The sequence below is a fragment of the Pan paniscus genome, chromosome 12 (assembly GCF_029289425.2).
Source record: "Pan paniscus chromosome 12, NHGRI_mPanPan1-v2.0_pri, whole genome shotgun sequence".
In the NCBI taxonomy this organism is placed as follows: Eukaryota; Metazoa; Chordata; class Mammalia; order Primates; family Hominidae; genus Pan; species Pan paniscus.
The window spans coordinates 65519021-65536525 of NC_073261.2; the positions used below are offsets into that span (position 1 = coordinate 65519021).

At 45.1% G+C, this 17505-nt stretch overlaps 1 long non-coding RNA gene across 1 annotated transcript in view; it reads left to right on the forward strand.

Annotated features, from left to right (window-relative positions):
* The window catches only part of LOC117979159 (uncharacterized), a 58877-nt gene that overhangs the window by 22062 nt on the left and 19310 nt on the right, over window positions 1–17505 (forward strand). Inside the window, exons 2-3 of the long non-coding RNA XR_004669841.3 lie at window positions 2399–2530; window positions 14620–14789. This is a non-coding gene — a long non-coding RNA (uncharacterized LOC117979159). The remainder of the gene's footprint in view (window positions 1–2398; window positions 2531–14619; window positions 14790–17505) is intronic.

The window sequence follows — 17505 nt, forward strand, 5'->3', positions numbered from 1 at the left end:
GCCCCACACCTGACTTAGAAAACATGAACTAATCTGCTGGCCCCTATGCAGTTAGACCAGTTATATCAGTCCTGATTCTAGGTTATGAGCCACAGAAACCAACATTGCCTGATTTAAGCAAAGAAGGAATTTATCCATAGTCCATTGGGTAGTTGGGGGAATTACAGGGAAGACAGGAAAACCTGGCTTTGCATAGTATGACCTGTGAACTAGTCTGAAGAAGGCATTGGTGGCAACTGAGCGGTGTCCCCATCATCATGGGGAATTCTCTGTTGGGCCTCATCTGTGCATTGCTGACTCCTGGTTCAAAGTCCAGAGTGGGTCCATCTCGCTGGCCGAGCCTTGGTCACATGGCTGCATCTTGGCCACATGACTGCAAAGGAAGCTGGGAAAGTAAGTGACATTTTATGCTTCTATAAAAGGAGATAGACTCTGCCTCCCACCAAGACTTTTAAGGAGGGGAAAGAGGTTCAGTTGATGAACAGACAAAAATCATATGAACATCTACTTCACCAATCAAAATAAAGTCCCCAGAATCCCAGAATACACACATAGTATTGGCACCAGCTAACAAGCCTAGCAGAGGCCCAGCAGTGTCTGTGGGAAGTAGAGAAAACAGAAAAGAAAAAAGCTTTTAGATATCAGCCTTGTCTTAATACCTCTCAATCTATGTGGGTTTTCCGTAGTTCTTGACTGGTGAACTTTACACTGTGTTAGGAGAAGTCTTTCATCAAGAAGTTAATTATGGCCTAGGGCACGTCTGTAAATTGAAACCTTCCTGGCCTCTTGGAAAATTTAGAAATTTTCAGTGATGCTTTAGAAGTTACTGGAGAATCCTGGGGCCAGGCGTGGTGGCTCACGCCTGTAATCCCAGCACTTTGGGAGGCTGAGGCGGGCAGATCATGAGGTCAGGAGATCGAGACTATCCCGGTTAACACGGTGAAGCCCTGTCTCTACTAAAAATACAAAAAATTAGCCAGGCATGGTGGCGGGTGCTTGTAGTCCCACCTACTCGGGAGGCTGAGGCAGGAGAATGGCATGAACCCAGGAGGCGGAGCTTGCAGTGAGCCGAGATCCCGCCACTGCACTCCAGCCTGGGCGACAGAGAGAGACTCCATCTCAAAAAAAAAAAAAAAAGTTACTGGAGAATCCTTTCTTCCCCATTCTGTAGATTTAAAGCCCCTTAATTTCCATTTCCCCTGTGTCCCCGTCGAGCCAGGAACACAGCCCCATGTCCCCTCGTAAGCAGCCATTGGAATGGTGTGCTGGTAAACTGGCTCTCTCAAATAAATAAATGAATAAGCCCTGATTGGCAGTATTTTCTCATTTGTTGTAAATACTCTCTCTGTGGAAGATTTTAAGCTGTTAAGGTTGTGCCATGCAAAATCCCTAAATATTTATCACCCCTTTTGAATGCCTAGGAGCGATTGCCCTCGCTCTGTCACCCAGGCTGGAGTGCAGTAGTGCAATCTCGGCTCACTGGAATTCCCGCCTCCCTGGTTCATGCGGTTCTCCTGCCTCAGCCTCCCAAGTAGTTGGGATTACAGGTGCATGCCACCGCACCAGGCTGATTTTTGTATTTTTAGTAGAGACAGGGTTTTGCTTTGCCACGTTGGCCAGGTTGGTCTTGAACTCCTGCCCTCAAATGATCTGCCCGCCTTGGCCTCCCAAAGTACTGGGATTACAGATGTGAGCTACTGTGCCCGGCCGTTGCCTGGATTTTCATAAGGCTGTGATACCTACCTCTTGGGGCAGTTTTCTCACTTGTTTAATCTGGAGATTCACTAGTAGTGGATTCCTCAACTGAAGCTGCTATGGAATATATGTTCCCAGGGGCAGAGGTCTTCATTTTGTTCACTGCTGTACTCCCAGTGCCTAGAACAGTACCTGGCACATAGAAGGTTCTTAGTACATGTTTGTCTGTGGTTCTGAGGCTTTTCACTAAGGCCTAGTGAGGACAAATATCTCTGCCATGTGCTGGTCCACAGAGCACTGCCTTTCCCTGCCTTGAGGATTAAAGCTGTGTCAAAGGCAACAGTAGATTACGTTATGTTCTGTCTTTTACTGAGAAGTGGAATATGTGTGTGATCGTCTATATGCCTCTGTTGTTCCACTTCTCTTTTTAGGACAGGGCAGCCCAGTCTTTCACATTTTACCTTGCTTCTTCAGTTGACCATTTCCTTCTTTATCGCATGTCAGCCAGCACTGTTTGCTGTACTGATTAGTGTTTTCATCTTTATTTCCCTTTGTTTTTGAGTCAGGACATTTGTTCTTCTGATATGCTCCTTAAGTTCTGCTTCATGGGGTACACCATAGTGAGCAGTATGAAATTATGAAGTTTTGAATCTGCAAACAACATGACTGTTGAAACATATCTTGTCCTTCTTTCTCCTTGCAGGTGGTTTTGTCCTTTTGGACCAATTATCTAACCTGGGCCTGGACTCCATCTACCACTGTCCTGCCTGGTTCACTGCAGCTCACTTCATCTTCCTGTGCCTTCTCTGAAAGGGCCCCTCCAAAAGTTTCCTGGGTATGTCCCCTCAAGGTACATACAATGACTACATTCCCACCTGTAGTATTCTAATTGAACCACCTTGAAACTCACTGGTAATGCTGGACACATTCTGTGCCCATCTTCCCAGACCTCCCTCCCCAAATCTGGCCACAGTTGCACGACTACCTGGTATAACTTTTGTAGTCTTTAAAGGGCGATTTCCCCAGTTAAACTTACTGTTGACTCCTTATCTGACCTTTTAAGAGAGGACCTCTCAAGAGCTTCCTGGAACTATGCTCCCTGGTTGAGGGTGGGGTAGGTGTGTAGATTATTCCATTCTCTTCTCTGAAATCTCTCCTTTTTTATTGGAGTTCTTTGGACCCAAGTCACCCTTTCTGGCCTAGTAGTAGCGAAAGGAAAAGAGTCTCTATTAATAATACCTTATTTGAGAGCGGTTGGGTCCAAGCATATCTCCCTTTGCCTTTTAGATTGGACTAGTCTTGCCTTCACAATCAAAACATTTCTCTTAAGGAAATCCTTCCCTCTACATGGCAGTGGTGGTAAGGCTCAGCTTTAGCCAGTCAGAATGGACACTGGCTGCAAACAACCCAGGCGTGTCTCTGGCTGAACCCCAGGCTTCTTCCCCTGCTGTCCTCCCTTCCCCCATTATCAGCCTAGCTGCATTACTTCTCTTTCTCTCCAACTGCTCTCATTCTGACTTCAAGGTCAGCGTGTCTCAATCAGTTCAGCTCCTCCTTGATTCTTGGAGACAGTGTGTTCTTGCCACAGGTCTTTTTACTATTCATTTTTGGTTTTTTGGTTTCTTTTTTTTTTTTTTGAGATGGAGTCTTGCTCTGTTGCCCAGGCTGGAGTGTAGGGGCGTGATCTTGGCTCACTGCAACCTCCATCTCCCGGGTTCAAGTGACTCTCCTACCTCAGTTTCCCTAGTAGCTGGGATTACAGGCATGTGCCACCATACCTGGCTAATTTTTGTATTTTTAGTAGAGACGGGGTTTCGCCATGTTGGCCAGGCTGGTCTCAAACTCCTGACCTCGAGTGATCTGCCTGCCTCAGCCTTCCAAAGTGCTGGGATTACAGGCATGAGCCACCACGCCTGGCCAGTTTTTTTCTTTTTTTTTAGACAGGGTCTTGCTCTGTGCCCAGGCTAACTAAGTGCAGTGGTACAATCATGGCTCACTGCAGCCTTGATATCCCGGGCTCAAGCAATCCTCCCATCTCAGCCTCCTGTGTAGCTGGGACTATAGGCATTTATAAACAGCCACTCCTGGTTAATTATTTATTTATTTTTTTTTAGAGATGAGGTCTCATTATGTTGCCCAGGCTGGTCTCAAACTCCTGGAGGCATGCAGTCTCCCCACCTTGTTCTCCCAAAGTGCTGGGATTACAGGTGTGAGCCACCCCATCCAACCTATTCCTCTTAATCTTTGGTTTTACTAATATTTTCATTAATGCCCCAAAAGATGGCCAGCCACCTGTAAAATAAGGTCCCCAGTTTCTCTATCTGTTCATTGATAAAAAGCCACTACCCTCTGTGGCTGAACCTCCAAATCTGGGTCTCTGATCAAAACCATGGCCAGGGTTAAGTAATAAATCTACAGAGGACTTTAAACTATGCCATGGGTTTTGAGGGTGATTCTAGGAGTCTGGAGGTAAGTGTACAGAATCAGGATATTAATTCCACCACAGTTCTTTTCTTGGCCCTAAAATCGGATTCAGGTCAACATAACATAAATAGGAAGAGAATTTGAAGCAGTTGATTGAATGCGTGGAAGGCTAGAACCACACAGGCTAGTGTACTCTAACCCAGTGGTCTTCAGACCAGTAGCATCACCTAGGAACTTGTTAGAAATGCAAATTCCTAGATTTTACCCCAGACCTACTCAATCATGGAGTGGAAGCCTAGGAAACTGTATTTTAATAAGCTTACTCAGTGACTCTTATGCATGTGAGAGTTTGAGAACCGAAGCTGTAGCCCACATGGAGCTTAGCTTCCTTTGGCCTGTCCCTGCCTGAGAAGCATGGTAGGCACGACAAAAAAGTATCCCAACTACTGATATCTAAAGAATGTAGTCACTGAAGCTCTGCAAGTTTTAAGTGACTGAACGATTCCTCTAATGTTGGCGGCACATGCTTAGATCTATCATTTACAAAAGTCTGCGCAACCTGTGTATACTAAGGTAGCAAAGGCCTGAGTTTGCTGAGGTCCTGTGACACCAGTCTCATTAAACTGCTGTATCCTAAATAAGTAAACGACCTAGAATCCCCTCCTGTCCAAAGCATCCTTCTTACTGGGTGTATCTTAAGTCTCCATCCCTGTGCCCGTTCCTTAAGCTTTCCTGGGCTTTGGGCCCTGTGCGGGTTTTGAGGGTGGTGGTAGACGTACACATCATCTACCTTCCACTGAGTTGGAACCAACTGAGAAGTAGAATGAGTCCACAGCTAGGGATCAATATCAACTTTATTGCTGATAAAGTTGGATTGGAAAATGCAGCTGGGACTCTGCAGACACCACTAATCTTCCTAATGCCTTCCCCCGCACTGAATCTCCCCACTCCGCTGTGGACCTCCCCTCGGCAGAGGCAGAGGCCCCTTGGTGAAATTGCCAGACCACCCATATGGTCCAGTTTGGCTCCCTAGAGCTTATGCAGCCTTTCCCCAAACCCCACTTCCATCCCCCCATCGGTTCATTTACCTGGTCTTTGGAAAAGAGTGGTAAATGGTGGAGAGACAGCCAGGGGAGGTGATCCAGTACTGTCCCCTCCGGGATGGACGTGAAGATAGAGAAATAAGGCTTTCCCTGGCTGTGGGAATCATATCTGAGGTCATGGAAAGAGTCGAGAATAGGAAGAGAGGAAGGTCAGGACTGAGGCTTGAGTGAAGCTTACATGTAAACATGGTTGCAAGGAGGAAGCCCCAAACTAAGAGGAAAAAGGAGAGTAGGAGGAGAAACCCAAGGAGCATGTGGCGTCACAGAGGCAGAGGCAAGAGCATTTTAAGGAGAGAGTGATCCGCAGGGTCAGAGTTTCCTAAGTGGGCAGTAATATGAGGAACAAAACCAGTTCCTTGGACTTAGCCACATGGAACCACTGGTGACTTTACAGAAGGGTGGAAAGGGGAACTGAGGTTTAAGGTAGTCACTGGAAGGAGACAGGGTGTCCAGGGGGAGGCTAGAACTTGTTTGAACACTGACACAGAAGGACAGCCACATGTACTGTGGAGGCTATGGTGGGGGCTATAGCCCAGGCCCCACACTCCTGGCCAGGCACCTTGGTTGCAGGCTCTGTCAGTCTATCTGGAGGACCTTCCCTAATTTGCACAAAAATCCTTCGTGAGCTAACAGCTGCCCTGGATAGGAAAGATCTCCCAACTTGAGTCCTGAGATACCTCCAAACCCCAATTAGGGCAGCAGCGACAAAGGCACTTCTTCATTTAGAGTTTGCCTGCAATTTTGTTAGGACCTAATTATGTTAGCACCCATTGATCAAGTATTTAAATTCTAATCTGATAAAACATCTAAACTCTCCCTTAGTGACAACTCCTTAGTTTCCTAGGAACCACACTTTAGATTAACAAGGAGGGGACTGCAAAGGCAACGGGGCAACTCTGACTCTCAGGATGGGAGAGCATCTCCCTGGACCAATTGCTGCCGTCTCTCCCGTCCTGATCCTCAGAGCCCATATTCCCTAAGAGCTGGTCTTCAGGCATGGTTTTTCGAACCATGGATTTAACTCTTATTTACAATATCTTACCTTTTTCAATTAAATAACTTCCAACTATGATATCATAGAAACATTACTACCACCAGAGACATCTTAATAATAAGCTGCCCCTGCTAATACCACACGCGTACAATTTCCCACACAACTTATCATATGTTCACATTTCTAGAAAACCAAAATAAATGGGATTGGAAAAAACTGTTTAGCAATTTTGGTCAGGGTGCATTTATTTATTTATTTATTTGTTGTTGTTGTTTTCTTTTTTTCTTCCCTTTTTTTTTTTTAACAGTCCAGAGGTCTTTTAATTTTTTTTTTACACCGATTACACCATGAATTCATCATAGGGAAGAGAGTCCAGCAGCTCAGGCTGTTTCCTGTTGGCTCTCACACAGTGCACTTCTCCGGGTGAAGCAGGCTGGCACCTCAGTTGAACCCGAGTGCCTTCCTCATTGGCTTCCTTCTTTTTCTGATCATTTTCCGTCACATGTTTCAGGAAGCTATGGCGGCTGTGCTTAATAATGCTATGGTGGCTGTGCTCAATAAATACCCACATTAATTCTCTTGGCAAGAATCTTGCCCTCAACTTGTTTGTTTACAACAATGCCAACAGCATGCTGTGGAACACTGTAGACTCTTCCAGTCTCTCCGTGATAACATTTGTGGGACATTCCTTTTTGAACAGTACACATTCCCTTATGTCTACAATATCACCTTTCTCGTAGATTGGCATATATGTGGCCAAAGGAACAACTCCATGTTTTCTAAAAGGCCTAGAGAACACGGGTTGCGTGCCTCACCTCTTTGTGTTTGTCGTTTTGGGAAATTACTGGAAGATGCCAGTTCTGGCTGAAAGGGTCATTTAGTTCATATTAAGATTTAAATCTGGCTGGGTGCGGTGGCTCACACCTGTAACTCCAGCACTTTGGCAAGTTGAGGCAGGAGGATCCCTTAAGCTCAGGGTTCAAGACCAACCTGGGCAACAAAGTGAGACCTTGTCTCTAAATACAAAAAGAAGAAAAAGATATAAATGTGTTATTAAAGGGGAAAATTAGGATCGATGCTAAAAGTTTATTTTAAATTGGCCTCAGGATAATTTAGATATATAATTTATTTTTTAACACACACACACATGCACACACACGCACACGCACACACACTCCTATGAAACAATCAGAGTTCCTTTATTTTATCTTATTTTTTAGTTTTTTTTTTTTTTGCCTTAGATCCAGGGACAGACTGGATGACAGCCAGATTTGAAATGTCTGCACTTTGGATGCTATAATTAGGAGTCAATCAACTATTTTATGTTAATAAAAATCTACCCATGTTTCTGGTATGCCAAGGTAATAGAAATGACAAAACAAAATGATTTATTATCAGGAAATGACTGAAGGAGATAACTGCAATATAAAAGATAAAGAATGATAATTACTATTATACATGTGGTAGCCAGAAACTTAGACCGTTTTCTGGGGAAAAAAATTAGTACAGGCACATTATCCACTGTAGGACATTTATGACAAACTCTTTTTTAGGAGGTTAAAATATGATACTGGAATGTAATAGGCTTCAAAATAACATAATAATAAAACATGTTAGGGACTTATTTACAGATGAAAATGACTTCTAATGGGATTTTGGCACTTCCTTTCTACAGGGTCCAAGGTGGGGTGATCTATGCAAAAGTCCATTCTAGGCTTAACAAGGCCTTCTAGAAGTTTTAACATATTCTAGTCTTCCTGCAAGGCCTAGGAGGGAACCAGCTATATCCTGTCCTGGAGATGGAGGATGCATGACCACTTTGAAGAGACATAACAGATCTATGTAGAGGAATGGTTCCTGGGTTCAGACAGGGCTATTGCACGCAGGAGTGAAGAGAGAGGGGTCAGGATGGCCCCCTGTGTGTACAAAATTGTTGCCAATGGGGATGTGGGGTGGGCATTGGGGAGTGAAAATGAAAGGAAATAAATACATAAATAAAACAAAAGTGACCTTTTACCACCCAAATATATAATAAGGATGATGATGATGTGCCATGAACTGGGGAGTAGGATTAATGGTTCAATTAAAAATGCATACATCAGCTGGGCACCGTGGCTCATGCCTGTAATCCCAGCACTTTGGAGGCTGAGGCAGGCAGATCACCTGAGGTTAGGAGTTCGAGACCAGTCTAGCCAACATGGTGAAATCCTGTCTCTACTAAAAATACAAAAATTAGCCGGGTGTGGTGGCAGGCGCCTGTAATCCCAGCTACTTGGGAGGCTGAGGCATGAGAATCACTTGAACCTAGGAGGCAGAAGTTTCAGTGAGCCGAGATCGCACCACTGCATTCCAGCCTGGGAGACAGAGCGAGACTCTGTCTCAAACAAACAAACAAAAAGTGCATCACACATACATGAATAAAATATACCCAAAGAGAGCAAGGTTTGTTATCAAGTAGGTTTGTTTTCAGTGCCTTTTTACTTTCCACTCACCTCCTTTCACATTCCTGCTTTCGTAGCTTTTCTTTCCCCAATCTTGGGATGGCCCCCTGGCTGCCCAGGGACTCCTCACTGTGAGCTCCTCCCCAGGGAGCATCCCATGCTGTCCACACATTCTCCTTTCTCTCTTCCTTGGCATCTCTCTGTCCTCTGCTTCACTCATTAGAACTGGCAAGAGGGCCCTTGCCCTGAGTCCTGCACTTTAGAGGGGCCTGCTCCTGCCATGCCCCTCTCCATGGGGTGAAGAGTCCTTAGGACCAAGGCGACTCCTCCCCAGCCCGGAGCCCATGTTCTCCTTCAAGATCACAGTTTGGGAACCTGAGAACTCAAAGAGCCCCAGCTCTCCTGCAGGCCTGTTCCCAGTGTTGGTGCTCTCAAGGGCAGACTACGTTCGTGGTGTGTGCATCCCAAAGCCCAGAGTACCCAAGGGGCAGCTGGACAGAGCTTGAAAGTGCAGGCAGGGGTGCCCACATACCTATACGGGAGGCCCCTGTGGTGTGGGAGGGATCCAGGGTGGGAGGAGAAGGGAGGCTGGACATGAGCTGGGGCTAGGGGCTGGCTGGCCCTTCATGTGCCACCACTTCTGGCAAAGAAGTCTAAGTAGAGTCTGAGAATTCTGAAGTTGAACCCAGCCTTCCAAATTGTCATCAGGGTAGGAAGATGGAACATATTTCATCAGTTTGTTGGCTTGATTATAACTTTTAAATATTTAGACACATATGGTGTAGACCTCTTTTGGAACTGGCAGGTGTAAAGGATTGTCTTGGATTGAACCCTCTGCCTTCCACAAGGACATCTGGGGCTTTGAAAGGTGGCCCCTGGAAACATGGGGTCTTTACCCAAGGAAGGGCTATCCTGATCAGAGCACAGTAAATACCGTGGCAAGGGGTTGGTGCAACAGAGTCTTTGGTCTCCCTCTGATCGTACTAGGTAAGTGGCTGCCTCATCTGTCTTTGATGGCTGGTCCCAGCTGGAGGATGGGTTGGCCATTCAGTGATCACTACTGTATATAAATGAGCAAAGCAAACTGCCCCCTGTCTACCAGGCACTGGGGCTGTCAGCATCTCCTCCACCCTCTCCCACCTTTAATTTACACAGGCTGAAAATAGCTTTTTAATTTTTTTCTTAGGACATGCCACTGGATAGTGTTGGTTGTTTTTTTTTTTTTTTTTGAGATAGAGTCTTGCTTAGTCACCCAGACTGGAGTGCAGTGTTGCAATCTCAGCTAAGTGCAGCCTCTGCCTCCTGGGTTCAAGTGATTCTCCTGCCTCAACCTCCTGAATAGCTGGGATTACAGGCGTGAGCCACCACACCCTGCTAATTTTTTTTTTTTCGTATTTTTTTTAGTAGAGATGGGGTTTCACCATGTTTCCCAGGCTGGTCTCGAACTCCTGGGACCTCAAGTGATCCGCCCACCTCGGGCTCCCGAAGTCCTGGGATTATAGGCGTGAACCACCGTGCCTGACCAGGATGATGGGAATTTTTAATGGGAAGGCTGTGACACAACAATTTTGTTGAAACAATTTTGTTTCAACTAGAAGGTCAGAGGCAAAAAAAAGAAATGCTAAGTCTGATTAAAAGGGCCCCAGTACCTTCAAGGCCTGTCTATGGTGGTACGGAGTGATTATTTCTATCTTATCTCTTTTACAGCTTGGTCTGGAGAGCTGCCTTAGACTTCCCAATGAATTTATTAAAACAGCTGCCTCTGTAACCTTGACTTGTCTCAGATTTTGTCGACCTGAGATGGGTCCTGGCACTAGGAATGTAAAACTGTCTCTATTATTTTGGTTTGCTCCAGCAAGGGAGAAGCCCATGCAAGGCTCCTACTGACTGTATGTTTCATTTCTAGCTTGGATGTCTCAGCACCGATTTCTCTAGGTTTAACTATTTGCTCAATGTTCAGGCAGCGCTGTGGAAATCTGTCTGTGTAACGGGTGCTACGCAGGCCTGTCTGTGCGACTGTCATGCAGGCCTGTCTGTGCGATTGTCAGGGAGAATTGGCCTGCCACACTCCCACTCATTTCTGCATTCTCATTAAGGCATATTAAGGATTAGAAAGGGATTGCTAGGCCAGGCCTGGCTAGTCTTCCTTAAATGGAACTTTCAGAAAGAAAGGGGAAAACCAAAACAATTTCCCCCTTCAACTTTTTAACTGTGTTTCTCTCGGGCCAAAGACCTCTTAGGGATTTCCCCCGGGAGCTCTTTTTGCGAAGGATGTTTTATTTTTCCTTTGTGAATAGGGACTAATTCATTCATTAAAGCAACATCTACTGAGCTTGTATTACAGGTAAGCACTGCTCCAGGTGCTGGGGAAAACGGAGTGAACTGAAATCACAAAAACCCTGCAGCACTCATGCCATGTACGTTCTATTGAGGAAAACAAGCAATAAACAAGATTAATAATAACAGCAAGCGTGTGTGCACACGTGTGTGCGAGCGTGTTCGGTGGTGAGAAGTGCTAGGGAAAAAATAAAGGAGAGTGGCCAGGGAAAGCAGCACTGAGAAGGTGACAGTTAAAGACCTGGGCCAGGCACAGTGGCTCACACCTGTAATCCCACCACTTTGTGAGGCCGAGGTGGGCAGATCACCTGAGGTCAGGAGTTCGAGACCAGCCTGGCCAACATGGCGAAACCCCGTCTCTACTAAAAATACAAAAATTAGCCGGGCGTGGTAGCAGGAGCCTGTAATCCCAGCTACTCGGGAGGCTGAGGCAGGAGAATCCGTGGTAGCAGGAGCTTGTAATCCCAGTTACTCCGGAGGCTGAGGCAGGAGAATCACTTGAACCCGAGAGGCAGAGGTTGCAGTGGGCAGAGATCGCGCTACTCAGCCTAGGTGACAAAGCAAGACTCTGTCTCAAAAACAAACAAACAAACCAAAAAAGGGAGGAGGAGGGAAGAGGCATGAGAACATCAGGAGGTGAAGCATTCCCAGCACAAAGAACAAGTGCAAAGGCCAGAGGCAGGAGCAAGCCTGGCAAGGTTAGGGATACGTCCGCAGGCCAGCGCGGCTGAATTGAGAACAGGGTGAGCATGGGAAAGAGTAGAAGGTGATGTCAGAAAGGTGTAGGTGGGTGGGTGGGGGTCATGGAGGGCTTTTCTTAGGACTTGGATCTACTCTGAACCAGATGGGAAGCCACTGTATAATCTAAGCAGTGCAGGGACAAGATCTGAGTTACATTTTAACAAGACCACTCTGGCTGCTGGGTTGAGAATAAACTGTGAAGGACAAGGGTGAGACCAGTTAGGAGACTATGGCAGTAATCCAGGGAAGAGAAGAAAGTATCTTAGACCAGGGCAGTAGTAATTGAGACAGTGAGAAGTTGTGAGATTCTGGAAATATTTTGAAAATAGAGTTACTCGGGAGACTGAGGCAGGAGAATCGCTTGGACCTGGGAGACGGAGAATAAACTGTGAAGGACAAGGGTGAGACCAGTTAGGAGACTATTGCAGTAATCCAGGGAATTTGACTTGAGCAACTAAAAAAAGGGAATTGCCATGAACTGAAAGAGATGACTTAACAGGTCCAGGTTTGGGGAAGATCAGGTATTCAGTTACGGGAGTTGACATCCCTGTGAGATGTCCTAGTGGAAAGGCCCAGTAACTAGTCAGTTTGGAATTCAGTGGAGAGGTCAGGGCCTGGAGATAAATTTTGGGAGTCTGGAATTAATAAATGGCATTTAAAGCCAAAAGATGATGGCTGGGTGCCGTGGCTCACACCTGTAATCCCAACACTTTGGGAGGCTGAGGCGAGTGGATCATTTGATGCCAGGAGTTCGAGACTAACCTGGCCAACATGGCAAAACCCTGTCTCTACTACAAATACAAAAATTAGCCAGGCATGGTGGCGCACACCTGTGGTCCCAGCTACTTGGGAGGCTGAGGCATTAGAATCACTTGAACCAGGAAGGCGGAGGTTGCAGTGAGCCAAGAACGCGTCACTGCACTCCAGCCTGGGCGACAGCAAGACTCTGTCTCAAAAATAAAGTAAAATAAAATAAAGCCAAAAGATGATGAGATTTTTGAGAAAATGATGGTAGATGGAAAAGAGAAGTCCAAGGCATGAACCCTGAAACAGTCTAGTGTTTATGATTACGAAGAAGAGGAAAACAAGCAAAAAAGACAGGAGGGCCAGTCAGTGAGACAGGAGGAAAATAAGGAGAGTGTGTTGTGTGTCCTGGAAGCCAAGCAAAGATGAATCAAAAAGGGAGCAATTGACCATGCCCAGTGCTGCTGATGGAGCAAGTAAGATGAGGACTGGGGAATCCACTATTGCATTTAGGAAAGTCAAAGTCTTTGGTGACCTTGAGAAGAGCTGTGCCAATGGAGTGGAGAGGGTGAAAGTCTCATACAAAAGGTTAAAAAATGAAGAAACATTGGGAGGCCTAGGCAGGCAGATCACCTGAGGTCGGGGGTTCAAGACCGGCCTGACCAACATGTAGAAACCCCGTCCCTACTCAAAATACAAAATTAGCCAGGTGTGGTGGCACATGCCTGTAATACCAGCCCCTCATGAAGCTGAGGCAGGAGAATCGCTTGAACCCGGGAGGCGGAGGTTGCGGTGAGCCAAGATGGCACCATTGCACTCCAGCCTGGCCGACAGAGCGAACCTCTGTCTCCATAAACAAACAAGCAAGGAAACAAACAAAGAATTTGAGTCAGTGACCACAGACAACTCTTTGAAGGACATTAGTTGTAAATGGAAGAGAGAAATGGAAGTAGAGGAGGAAGAAGAGTTGGGAGAGTTTTTTTAAAGATAGGAGAAGCTGGGTGTGGTGGCTCACTCCTATAATCCCAGCACTTTAGGAGGCTGAGGTGGGCAGATCCCTTGAGCCCAGGAGTCTGAGACCAGCTTGGGAAACATGATGAAACCCCATCTCTACAAAAAATACAAAAATTAGCCAGGTGTGGTGGTGCATGTCTGTGGTCCCACCTATTCAGGAGGCTGAGGTGGGAGGATCGCCTGAGCCTGGGAGGTCGAGGTGGCAGTGAGCCATGATTGCATCGCTGCATTCCAGCCTGGGTGACAGAGCAAGACCCTGTCTCAAAAAAAAAAAAAAAAAAATAGGAGAAATAATTGCCTTTTATATTTATGGAAAAGATCCAATAGAGAGGAAAAAACAGGATTCAGTAGAGAGGGAAAAATTGAAGATGTAGAGGACTCATGGGCTGTTTCTGGTAATATTAAGAATATCAGGCTGGGCGCAGTGGTGCACATCTGTAACGCCAGCACTTTGAGAAGCTGGGGTGGGAGGATGGCCTTAGCCCAGGACTTCAGACCAGCCCAGGCAACACAGTGAGACCCCATCTCTACATAAATAAGTAAATAAAATTTAAAAATTAGCTGGGCTCGGTGGTACATGTCTGTAATCCCAGCAACTCAGGAGGCTGAAGCAGTAGGATTGCTTGAGCCCAGGAGTTTGAGGTTACAGTAAGCTATGATAGCACCACTGCACTCCAGCCTGGGTAACAGAGCAAGACACTGTCTAAAAATAAAAATTAAAAAACCTACATTGTATTAAATGCTTACTACATGTTTGTTTTTATAGATAATATTCACTTCTTAGAACCTAAAGTATGTATATTATTATTCCTATTTTACTAATGAGGAAATCGAGACTCGAAGAAATTGAACCCTTTGTCTAATGTCACCCGGTGAGGACAGGGAAGAGCTGGGGGTCAGAGCCTAGATGGTCTGAGGGACACTCAGGCCAAATTGCTCCTGAAGGCATCCTTCACTTTTCTGGTTGTGTAGAGTCCCAGGCACAGAAGGGACACATTTCCTGTTCTTCATTCCTGTCTGAAGGGAGGGTCTCTGTGTTTCTCACAACCAAGGCCTGAGACTTTGGTGGCAGGGAAAGTCTGAGTCATTTATTCTGCTTTCTTTTTTTTCTTAAACTCTGGTACAGAAACTCTCAAACAACTGAGAAGGTGCCTCGACATCTGATTTGCCCCAAACCTCTATACACTGGACATCTTCTGAATAAGGCTGTGTTGTATGTTGGGACAAGCAAAGGGATGGAAATCAAGAATTCTGGGTTTTAGTCCTGACTGTCACTACATGGCTGTGTTACTTCTGGTAAGTCAATTAACTTTGAGTTGTGTCCTTATTAGCAAAAAGGGAACACAAATGTCTGTACTGTTTTCTTCCTGGATAGTTGTGAAGACATCATAGTCTATGCCCTGTATCCCTAGCACTCCAGCACACGTGAGACCATATGCCATTTGCAAAGCATGTGATATATGATGGCATTGGTGGTTCTTCTCCTCATGCACAGCAGAATCACCCAGGGAGCTTTTACGTATACTGCTTTCTTGCTAGAATGTGGAGCAACTAGAATTCACAAACATTGCGGAGCAACTAGAATTCACAAACATTGCTAATGGGAGTATAAATTGGTAGAATCACTTTGAAAAGCAGTTTGGCAGCATCTACTAAAATGGAACCAAAACCTACCCTGCAATCCAGCAATTCTGCTCCTCAGTTTATACCCAGATAAAAGTGTGCGCACATGCACTGGAAGGCACGTACAAGGATGTTTGCAGCAGCATTATTTGTAATTGCTCAAACTAGAAACAACTCAAATGCCCAGCAGAACAGACAAATTGTGATATACCCAGTTATGCAAATATAAAAAAATGTATGTTTTGTGATAATTCACTGAGTTGCACACATGACTTGTGCACTTTTTTGGCTATTTATATATTACTTCAACTAGAAAACAAAACTGGCTGGGCACGATGGCTCATGCCTGTAATCCCAGCACTTTAGGAGGCTGAGGCACAAGGATTGCTTGAGCCTAGGAGTTTAAGGCTGCAGTAAGCCATGACTGAACCACTGCACCCCAACCCTGGGCAATGGAGCAAGACCCTGTCTCAAAAACAAAACACACACACAAAAAAACAAAAAGCAAAACTGCTGCTTAGTTTCCCACCCCAGACCAATTAAATTAGAAGCCTGCGGGTGGGGCCCGGGACAGGTGTTTTCAGGAGTGCAGCCAGGGGTGAGAACACTGCCCTCTCCTTTGTTGGTGCCATTCTGTCCCAGGGGGACGATTGAGGACTGTGTCTGGGTGCTGCTGAAAGTGCCTCTAGGTGGTGGGGGGACAGGGCTGTCTTCAGGAGGGAAGGAAGGCAACAGGAATGGCCCACACCTCCACACCTCTGAAAGTGAGGACAGGCTTCCCCCCTGAGGTAGTGAATGAAGACTACCACCAGCCTTCAGGGGCTGCTCCTGACCGTCCTCCCTTAAGCAATTCCTGAATTTAATTTCAGGTTTACTATTCAGAACAGTTGCAGCTTTTCGGTATTTTTATTTGCCTGGTCCTTTGTGGAGGTTTTGTCTCTTCATTTGTATTTTTGTGTTTTACTGTAGTGGCCTAGTTTAAATTCTTTTCTGTCTTCCTTTTAAGACTATAATCTTTTAGCCTGCAAATTAAACAACCACATCCAATTGTGCCATCATCTGCCAGGTGGTGTGGGCTGGTTTTCTAACTCTTGTCCTACATGTGAGGGACAAATTCTGAATGCATGCCACTCTTAGTCTTCGCTATTCGCGACTATTCTCAATTAAGAAAAGGGTTATAAACGTGGAGACCCCTTAGTATCTCCTGACTTTATTCTGATTTCTTTTTTCTATGGATCTCCTCTGTGGAGATATTCTGGTTTCATAAATGAAAAACATTTATGGGTCAAGCTATGTAGCTTGATAAAAGATCCTACTACAATTTTAACATATCAGGGGTTTTACCAAAATAATACCACTAGACCTCAACTTAAATAGCATTTTAACAAGACTGTGGCCTCTTTAACATTTGTTAAAATAGCTAGATGTAGATTTTTAAAGTTATTTTTATTACATAATATTGAAGATATTATCAAAAGAAATAAACTTTGTTATAATTCTAAACTCATAGCAAAAATTATATAGATTTTGTGTATTATATAGATTATATAAGGACCTTGAAATAATGCACAAATATCTTTCTAGATGCAAACACATTCTTCATATGACCATTATAATTTCTGAAAGAAAATCTATATACATACATAAGTATTATGTGGGAAAAAAAAGCCATCTACTGTGGCTATCATTGGATTATGAATGATTTCACATGTTTTCACTTTTTTTTTTTTTTTTTTTTTTTTGAGGTGGAATCTCACTCTCGTCCAGGCTGGAGTACAGTGGTGCCATCTCAGCTCACTGCAACCTCTGCGTCCTGGGTTCAATCAATTCTCCTGCCTCAGCCTCCTGAGTAGCTGGGATTACAGGCACATGCCACCATGTCCGTCTACTTTTTGTATTTTTAGTAGCGGTGGAGTTTCACCATGTTGACCAGGCTGGTCTCAAGCTCCTGACCTCAGGTGATCCACCTCCCAAAATGCTGGGATTACAGGCATGAGCCACCGCGCCCGGCCTGTTTTCACTTTTGTTTGTATTTTTTTGCTTCAGTAAAAAAGAGTTGAGAATAAGTAGAAAATAAATATACGCATCCTTCTGTATGTTGCAATGAAGGTCTTAATAGCAAAGAAACTGGCTTCTGGGACCAGCAGTATCAGCATCACCTGGGAACTTGTTAGAAATGCAAATTCTTGAGCCCACCCCAGACCTGCTAAATTAGAAACTCTGGGGGTAGGTCCAGCAATCTGCTTTAAGGAAACCTCAAGGTGACTCTGATGCATACTAAATTTGAAGACCACTGTTCTAAAGGATAGCACAAAACCAATTTGGCAAATGCTTAAGAGAGATCCAGTCTGGGAATAGATGTTTTGTTTTATTCAATTTGGTCTCTGCC